The following is a 7,785-nucleotide window of genomic DNA, read 5'->3' on the forward strand; positions in this document are numbered from 1 at the left end:
GTTGGTCTTTTTTATACTTTGTCTGAATCTTATACCGAAGCATGATTTTGTAAATGGTGTATTGGTGATCTGAAAAATATTCATTCTCTGAGATATACAGATCTTCCAAATGGTAATGCATTTCATTATACAATATTGAAAAAACCCACATTCCTTAATGTCACCACGTATCTCATTAAAAACTTGAAGCATTGAGAAGCAGTCATTCACACAGTGGTGCAAGTAAGTTTATCAGAATTCTAATTTTCACTTGAATGCTCAGACTTTTATCATTGGTAACAAATACTGTTCGTTGTCTTCGTTGAAGTGACAGGCTCTCTTGGTTCCTTTTCGAGAAAATGCCTGACCAATATCTAAGTCTGAATAACCATGGTTTGTCTGTCAGTTGTTGTTTCTGATAAAAATGGTTTTGTTTAAGAAAAGTGGTGAGTTCAGCTGGCACATCACACAATCAGACACCTGCCTTTCCTCACAACAGCGATTGTATTTCAGTCTGCACAGAAGTCACACAGAATAGTAAAAAGACTTGCACAAAAGAGTTGAGATTTAGTACAATGAATAATTTTTACTGCTTCAAGGACATGCATAAGTGAAACCAACACTTTTTTTCCCGTGAGTGCATGGTGTGTAGAACACAACGACTGCTGGTATAGTTGTGTTGCTGCCTTGATCTGTGCTAACGTGCCAGCACTTTCACCCACTATGGCTTTTGCACCATCATTGCAAATGTCATCACAGTGAAAAAGACCATTAACGTCATAGTAATATTATGAAAATAGCTTTGACCCTGTGGATCTCCTAAAAGGGCTTGGCTCAAGGAACCCCTGAGAATCTGTGGACAACACTTGGAGAAATGCACCTCCCCACATTAAGGATTTGGTTATGTTGTGACCCCCAACCCCTGTGCTTTGTCCTAAAGGAATGGTGGTGCAGATCTCTACCTGAGGCACAGAAAGTCAAGGGGCCCATTACATAGCCAACTCCTTTAGTTCATTAAAATACTTTTTCATTTAATCAAAAGTGCTTTTCATACATCCCTCCAGGACCAATTCAATGTGTGAAGTTTGCTCTTGAGCCTCCAAGTTCATTTGTAGAATGATCTGGCCCTTCTAGACCTCCTGACCCCCCTCAGAATTTAAAAGTTTAGGTTCTCTGACCATATTGTATTGCAGTGGCACTTGTCCAGAATTGGTACTTCCCCACACTTGGGGAACTTTAAATGTACTAGTGAAAAAAGCTTTTCCCCCTTCAAGGGGAAGAAAGAAAAGAAATCACTCATCAAAACCCAGCAGATCTGGCTGGGAAGTCTTTCCTATGGTCCCATGTCGTCAGGATCATTTTTTTGCAGAGACCAAAACTTAACCTGAGTTACAAAAAAACAAGACAGTGACGACCATAAAGGGAGTGACCAGGAACATCTCTTTTACTCCCACATCTGATGTATGTGCTTCCCAGAAAAGAACCAAAAATAACAAATCCATACAACAGCTAGATTTACAAAATCCATTCATCCAAGGGTGGTGGAAAGCAGGAAGGGGAGGTAGGAGGGTAAGTGGCACAGGGAGAAAACAAAAGTATTCAAATCAGTCCAGACACAGGGGCTGGCAAATGCTAGAAAAGAGCTGCAGAAACACCTGTGGCCCTTTCAGACTTATGGTGGTGGTAAAAATCCACATAAGGCAGAAATCAGGAGAGACAAAAATTCCAATTTCTCAGCAAGAAGGGAATATGCAGCGGGCCCTTGGCAGAGTGGTCCCTGCCTTCCGTGGGTAGGGGAAGTTGAAGAGCAAAAAGCTCTGTCCCAGCCTCCTTCCATGCCACCCACCCTCTTCAGATGGCTGGAGATTCAGTGCCTGCAGCAGCCTTCAGTTTTGCAGGCGATGGATGTGGTGAAGAGAACCTCTGCAGAGGTTGAACTACTCAGGGCAGACTGTGTGTAGACTGTCTTGTGGAAGGGTCTGTTGCCTAAGAAGGCCACCAAGGAAAAGAGGCACAACTGGAAAAGGCACGCTTTGCCAGGGGTCTTTGTTTCATTGGTGCTGATAATTAATAAAGGAAAAAAGATAGAGAAGCAGCCTCAATGTATGAGGACTGCATTGCTGGGAAAAAAGCCAGGAGCAAACCAAATCCAAAGCAGTAAGTCCAGTTCCTTTCTATATTTGACAACTGCTGGTGCATTTCAATTCCTTTATTGAACCAGTGATATTCAAGCAGAAAAGAGAGTAGAGAAGGGACATATGCAAGAGGCTAACCAGGTGACCAGTGAGATGGTGGGAAAAAGGCTCACGAACATCCCCTGGATGAGGGAAAGAGCTGCAGCAGAAGTCTGAAGAGCATGTCAGCAATTATTTTGCTGACACTAGGGAAAGGATGTAGCTTCCTTCCTGTTGCAGCCCAAGAGGGCCATGCCAGTCCAAAGGCCAAAGAAGACAACAAGCATTTTCTGATAAATGAAGTTTTATTCAGGGCTTACTTACAGGATGAGAAGTCATGGAAAGATCATGATGGCTTTCTCAGGCCCGGCAGGCATTGCGTTCACAGGAAAGACCACCCAGCAATGCAAAAAGGACAGAAAGCCTTTTATAAGGGTCTAAGACAAAGGCCTTCCTAAGGGTGGGGGGAGCATAGATGCAGGAATAGGTCATTCTGACCTGGGGGATAGTGCAGGAAGGACTAGAATAACACCTGAACAATTACATTTTGCTCTTTTTGTGAGACTAAGAGCCTCTCATTTCCTGCCTGCTTGCATTAAGTTACATTTTAAGGTCAATTTACCCTTTTTTTCTTTACTGGCTTAGAAAGATAATAGGTTAAACATTTAGCTGCCTAGATCATGCAGACTGCTGTGCACCAAAGATCTGCAGGTCTGTTTTGCTCAGGCCACGGGTTGCCACACTTCCTGATACCTCAAATGCTAGATCAGCTATATCCTGAAACCGAATGGCATTGACAACTTTTGCTAAGCACAAACAGGGGGAGCACCCACAGAGCACTGAAAATCGATGTAAGGAAGAATTCCAGCCACGACCAAACATCTTATAATGATGAATCACCAAGAATTTGTCCTGTTACTGACTGAAGCATGGGAATAGACACTCAATAAAGCAAGAGGCAACTGAACTAGAATACTCCGCCACTCCAAATGCAGCACTGGAAAATTCTACTAACAATATGTCCTTTACTCTCCTGCTTCCGCGCTATGCTCTGGGCTCTCCGCTGGGCCAAGACGCCACTTGCTCGTCTCCGCTGCTGCTCCTGTCTCTTTTTCTGGATTCAATCAATCATGTAGCTTTGAGATGGTACAAATGCCCCAGATGGAGTCTTTGATGCCCCAGCCAAGGTCTTGGAGAAAGGTTTTGGCACTGCCAGCCATCTCTTCGCCACCCAAACTACCATCTACACAGAGGAGAGAGAAGCACCCCCAAATCTCCCATCGTGAAGGACCTTAAGAGCAACAGGGAAGCCTAGTGGTAATGAATGCTGGAAGTGCAGTTGTGAAACCCGGGTTTACTCTCCAGGCTCATTGTTGTTCTAAAACCCTTTGAAGCCTAGTACAGGAGGACGCTGAAATACAGGGCTCACCTTGGTTTATTTGGTTGGAGATGTTCCGTGATCAAAGATTACTAAGCAATGCGGGGATTAACTCAAGCTTCCCTCAAATTGGTTTAGACTAGGACAACCCCCATCCAGTTTGGCTGTATTGGGTGTGTACTCCAACAGCAAACAACAGCTAAGACGGAAATGATAAAGTAAATGGAGGATTACTGTTTTCATCTCCATCCCTCTGGTCCATTTCCACAACAAGGATGGCAATTTTTTTTGGCATCTAACCAACAGGCCTCGCCTATAAACATCTTTCCCTCTATCCCCATCCCATGTCTCTTACTCCCCATTTCTCTCTTTCTACTTCCTATTTCCATTCACCTCTAGCTGTGCTATTAGAGCTGCCAGGGCCACCTATAGAATCAGAGTCTTAAATCTAGCTATAGAGTGCAGCTCCCTGTTTTAAGGGAACTGACTGACTCAAGGTCCTGGTTGAACAGATATCCAGGCCTCCTGGCTCTCCTACAGTTCAGTGGGCTAGGGTGGTTTTTGACCTCTACTCTCCAGCCCGACTTCTAGCCCCCTTTCGGAGTAAGCGAACCCCCCTACCCTTTAAATAATTGTAAAAATGGCATTGGTGATAGCCAATGGCTCAGAGAATTCTCTTTTCTGGAGAGGCTTCTTAGCTTCTCTCCATCTCCTCCTTGTGAGAAACAAGCACTATACCTAAAAAAGGAATAAATGCTCACCTGATTGTGGAGAGGAAAATAATTTATTCACGATCTTGCAAGAAGGGGCTCACAGCCAAAATGTGGAGGATTGGCGCACAGAACAATAGACCCAGCACTATTTATTCCCTACGCCTAACTTGCAAGTGCCTCCCCCGTTTCTCCAGTGGCTGGATGCTTCAGTGGTTACATTCTATTGGACAGGCCTAACCAGCCCGTGCAAATTTGTAACATGCAGCCTGCGCAAGTTCGAAACATTTGAAAAAAGTCTCCAGTGCAAACTTGAAACATTTGAAACAAGGAACATTTGAAACAAGTCTCCACCCCTCTTTCCTTTGTTCTTTAACTGCAGAGCCAGTCTGAGCTAGTTTAGTAACAACTTATGAATCTATTTTAGGAACCCCTACCACAGAGTCTCCACCTTGCAAGGATAGTGGGCGGATAAACAGGAGGACTGGCCACCGATTACAGCTTGGCTTCTTGACCCTCTGCCATTCCCTTGAGCTGCCCCACCTGGTGTGAAAGCTAAACTTAATTATTTCTCACATCCTTCATTTAGCAAGGATGTATTAACTATCCATTTGGTATAAATGACTAAGGAAAGCATCACGAGTGGCACAATTGAGGGAGGGAGAAAGATATAGGCGTAGGTAGTTGTAATTCACATCAGAGGAGGTAACAGTATAAGAGAGCAAAAGAAGTGCCTCAGGGGCCCTGAGGATGGAGAGATTAACCCTTAATAGAAGATTTAGAGAGGGGCTCCTTGGAGTGGGGGTAGGAGAGGGTGTCCCAGGCAGAGGGAAAGGCTGGATGCCGATGTCTAATCAATTAATTAATCACCAAAGCCTAGAGTTCAAAGGGTCCTTAGAAATTACACTGGATCTTTTCAAATGATTTTTTTATTTTTTATTTTTATTTTATTTTTATAATTTTTTTATTGTGGAAAATTTCAAACTATAAAAAAGTAAATGTTGATAGAATAGCGTAACGAACTTCTATTCCCCCTTCACCCAGTTTCAACAACTATGAACCCATCCCCCCTTCCACATCCACCCCTCCTGTAGAATTTTGTAGCAAGTCTCAGATGTCATATTATTTTATCTGTGAATATTTCAGTATGTATCTCTAAGCAATAAGCATTCTTTTATTTAAAATAACCACAGCATTATCACAGCTGAAAAAAAATTCTTTGCTTTCATCAAATATTAGGCAGTGTTCAAATTCCCAATTTTCTCATACATTTTATATGTTTTAATAGTTTGCTTGTTTGAATCAGGGTCTGGATGAATCCATACATTGTCACTGCTTGATATTTTGCTTGATTCTAGGTTACCCCTCAAATGACTTTTTAACAACACAATTCTTTAATAAATAAAACTGTCCATGATAAAAGGGGTCCCTCAAGCAGTTTAGGTATTTATTATCTGATGAAAAGGAATTTATGCTTGTGGATCACCTGGAGCACCTCATTCCTTGGAACACTGTTTGCAAACCATGGATGGAGACCAGTCCTCCATGATCAGGTGGGAGGCCTGAGGCCCGAAGGTGGAGTGGGTGGGGAGGGGGTCGTTCAAGATCAGACATTGCCAGAGCTGAGATTAGAGGTCAAAAATTACTTCTCTCTCCACTACAGGGCCCTGGCTGCTCCTTGGCCAGCATTTGCTTCCCAGTTTCTCACAGTGGGCAGTCCATTCCTCTTTGGTTGGTGCTTTCCCAGCAGGAAAGTTCCCGAGTATTCTCCAGTGTCTGCCTCTACTTCAGTGGAGTGGGTAGCTGGAGTTCAGGGGGAGTGCGGTCCTGGGGCAGAGGGAGTTGAAGGCGGATCCTTGGGGAGCAATAACTACCTGGCCGAGGAGTTTGAATTTTCATTTGAAAGCCACAAGGCATAAAACATTTCTGGGAATGGAGAAATTTGAGGAACTTTTGATAAATGACATGGACTTGGTCAATAAGTTCTCCGGGGAGAGGCTTTTCTTAGGAATCTTGGAGAGAAAAGTTTCAGGAAGGACCTTTGAATTAATATAAATAACAGTGAATAGCAATCACCAAGTACATACATCCTGCCTGGTGCATTTATTCATTCATTTAAGATATGTTTATGAAGTACTAAATAAGTGCTGGGCACAGTTTTTGGTATTTGAGATATAGCAGTGAAAGAAACAGAAAAAAAATCCCTGCCCTGCAAAGCCTATATATAATGGGAGGAGACAACAGTAAGCATGAAATGTAACAAATAAGTAAATTTGTAGAGTTTGTTAGAAGATGATTAATGTTATAGAAAATAATAGGTTGGGGAAAGGGGATTGATTGGAGATGCTGGGATAGCGGGGGTGGGTGCCTCCGACCCTAGGTATAGCTGCCAAGCAAGAACAACCATGGATGGGCTGCTTGAGAAGGTGATGACTTAGCAAAGACCTGCAGGGGGTTAGGGAGGGAGCCAGGAGGGTATATAAGGGAAGAGTGCTCCATTAGAGGGAACAGCCAGGGCAAAGGCCCGAAGAGGGACACATGCCCAGTGTGTTTGAGAAAACATCAAGGAGGTCAGCGTGGCTGGAGTGGCGGGAGAGAGAGGACAGCCAGGAGGGCCTTGGTCCAGAGGGTACCAGAGGGCCAGTATTTTCAGGCCTCCATAAGGATGTCAACTTTAGTCTGAGTAAAATGGGGAGCCACGGATGGTTTTGAGTAAAGAAGCGATATCATCTACTGCACTATCAACAGCTGCCATGAGACTAGGGTGGAAGCAGGTAGAACGGGGAGGAGGCTGGTGTGATGACTGAGCTGAGAGGTGATGGTGGTCTGGGCCAGGGTGCTGATGGAGTTGCTGGTGAAAAGTGGTTGGATTCTGGATACATTTTGAAGGTGGAACCAACAAGATTCCTTGATGAATTGGCTCTGAGGTGTGAGAGGAAGAGAGGGGTCAATGAGTACTTCCAGGTTTTGTTCTGAGCAAGCAAAAGGGTGGAATTGCCATAAATTGAAGGAAGGTAAACTGGGTAGAGTTGGTTTGGGGAGCAAAATCTGGACATGAGATTTGGATGTTGACTTTGAGTCAGACTTTGAGATGTTGAGTAGACAACTGGAGATACAAGTCTGGAGTTCGGGTGAGAGGTTTTGGCTGGAGAGGTGCATTTGGGGGTCACCATCATAGAGAAGGTGTTTAAAGCTGCCAGACTGGATGAGGCTATCAAGGGGGTGATTGTGGAGGGAAAAGAGTAGAGAACCAAAGACTGGGCCTAAACGATTGGGAAAAAGCAAAAGAATCAGCAGCAAAGGATTCGGAGAAGTGACCCACCAGTGGGGGGTGGAGGAAAACAGCAAGAATGGAGCTGGAAGGCAATAAAGAAAGTCCATCAAAGAGGAGGAATGACCGGGGACTTTGGGCAGAGCAATGTTTTGGAGAAGTGAGGCTCAAAGTCTGATTCGAGCGGGTTCGAGTGAGAAGATGAGAGGAGTGAATTGGAGACAGTGAGTGTAGACAATTGTTTTAAGGATTTTTTTTTTTTAACAAAGGGGA

General features: G+C 44.0%; 1 pseudogene; it reads right to left on the reverse strand.

The window, feature by feature from the left end:
• Nucleotides 1–1,965: 1,965 nt before the first annotated feature.
• On the reverse strand, nucleotides 1,966–3,373 carry LOC119536253 (annotated as a pseudogene).
• Nucleotides 3,374–7,785: the final 4,412 nt, after the last annotated feature.

The sequence above is a fragment of the Choloepus didactylus genome, chromosome 6 (assembly GCF_015220235.1).
Source record: "Choloepus didactylus isolate mChoDid1 chromosome 6, mChoDid1.pri, whole genome shotgun sequence".
NCBI classification, from domain to species: domain Eukaryota; kingdom Metazoa; phylum Chordata; class Mammalia; order Pilosa; family Megalonychidae; genus Choloepus; species Choloepus didactylus.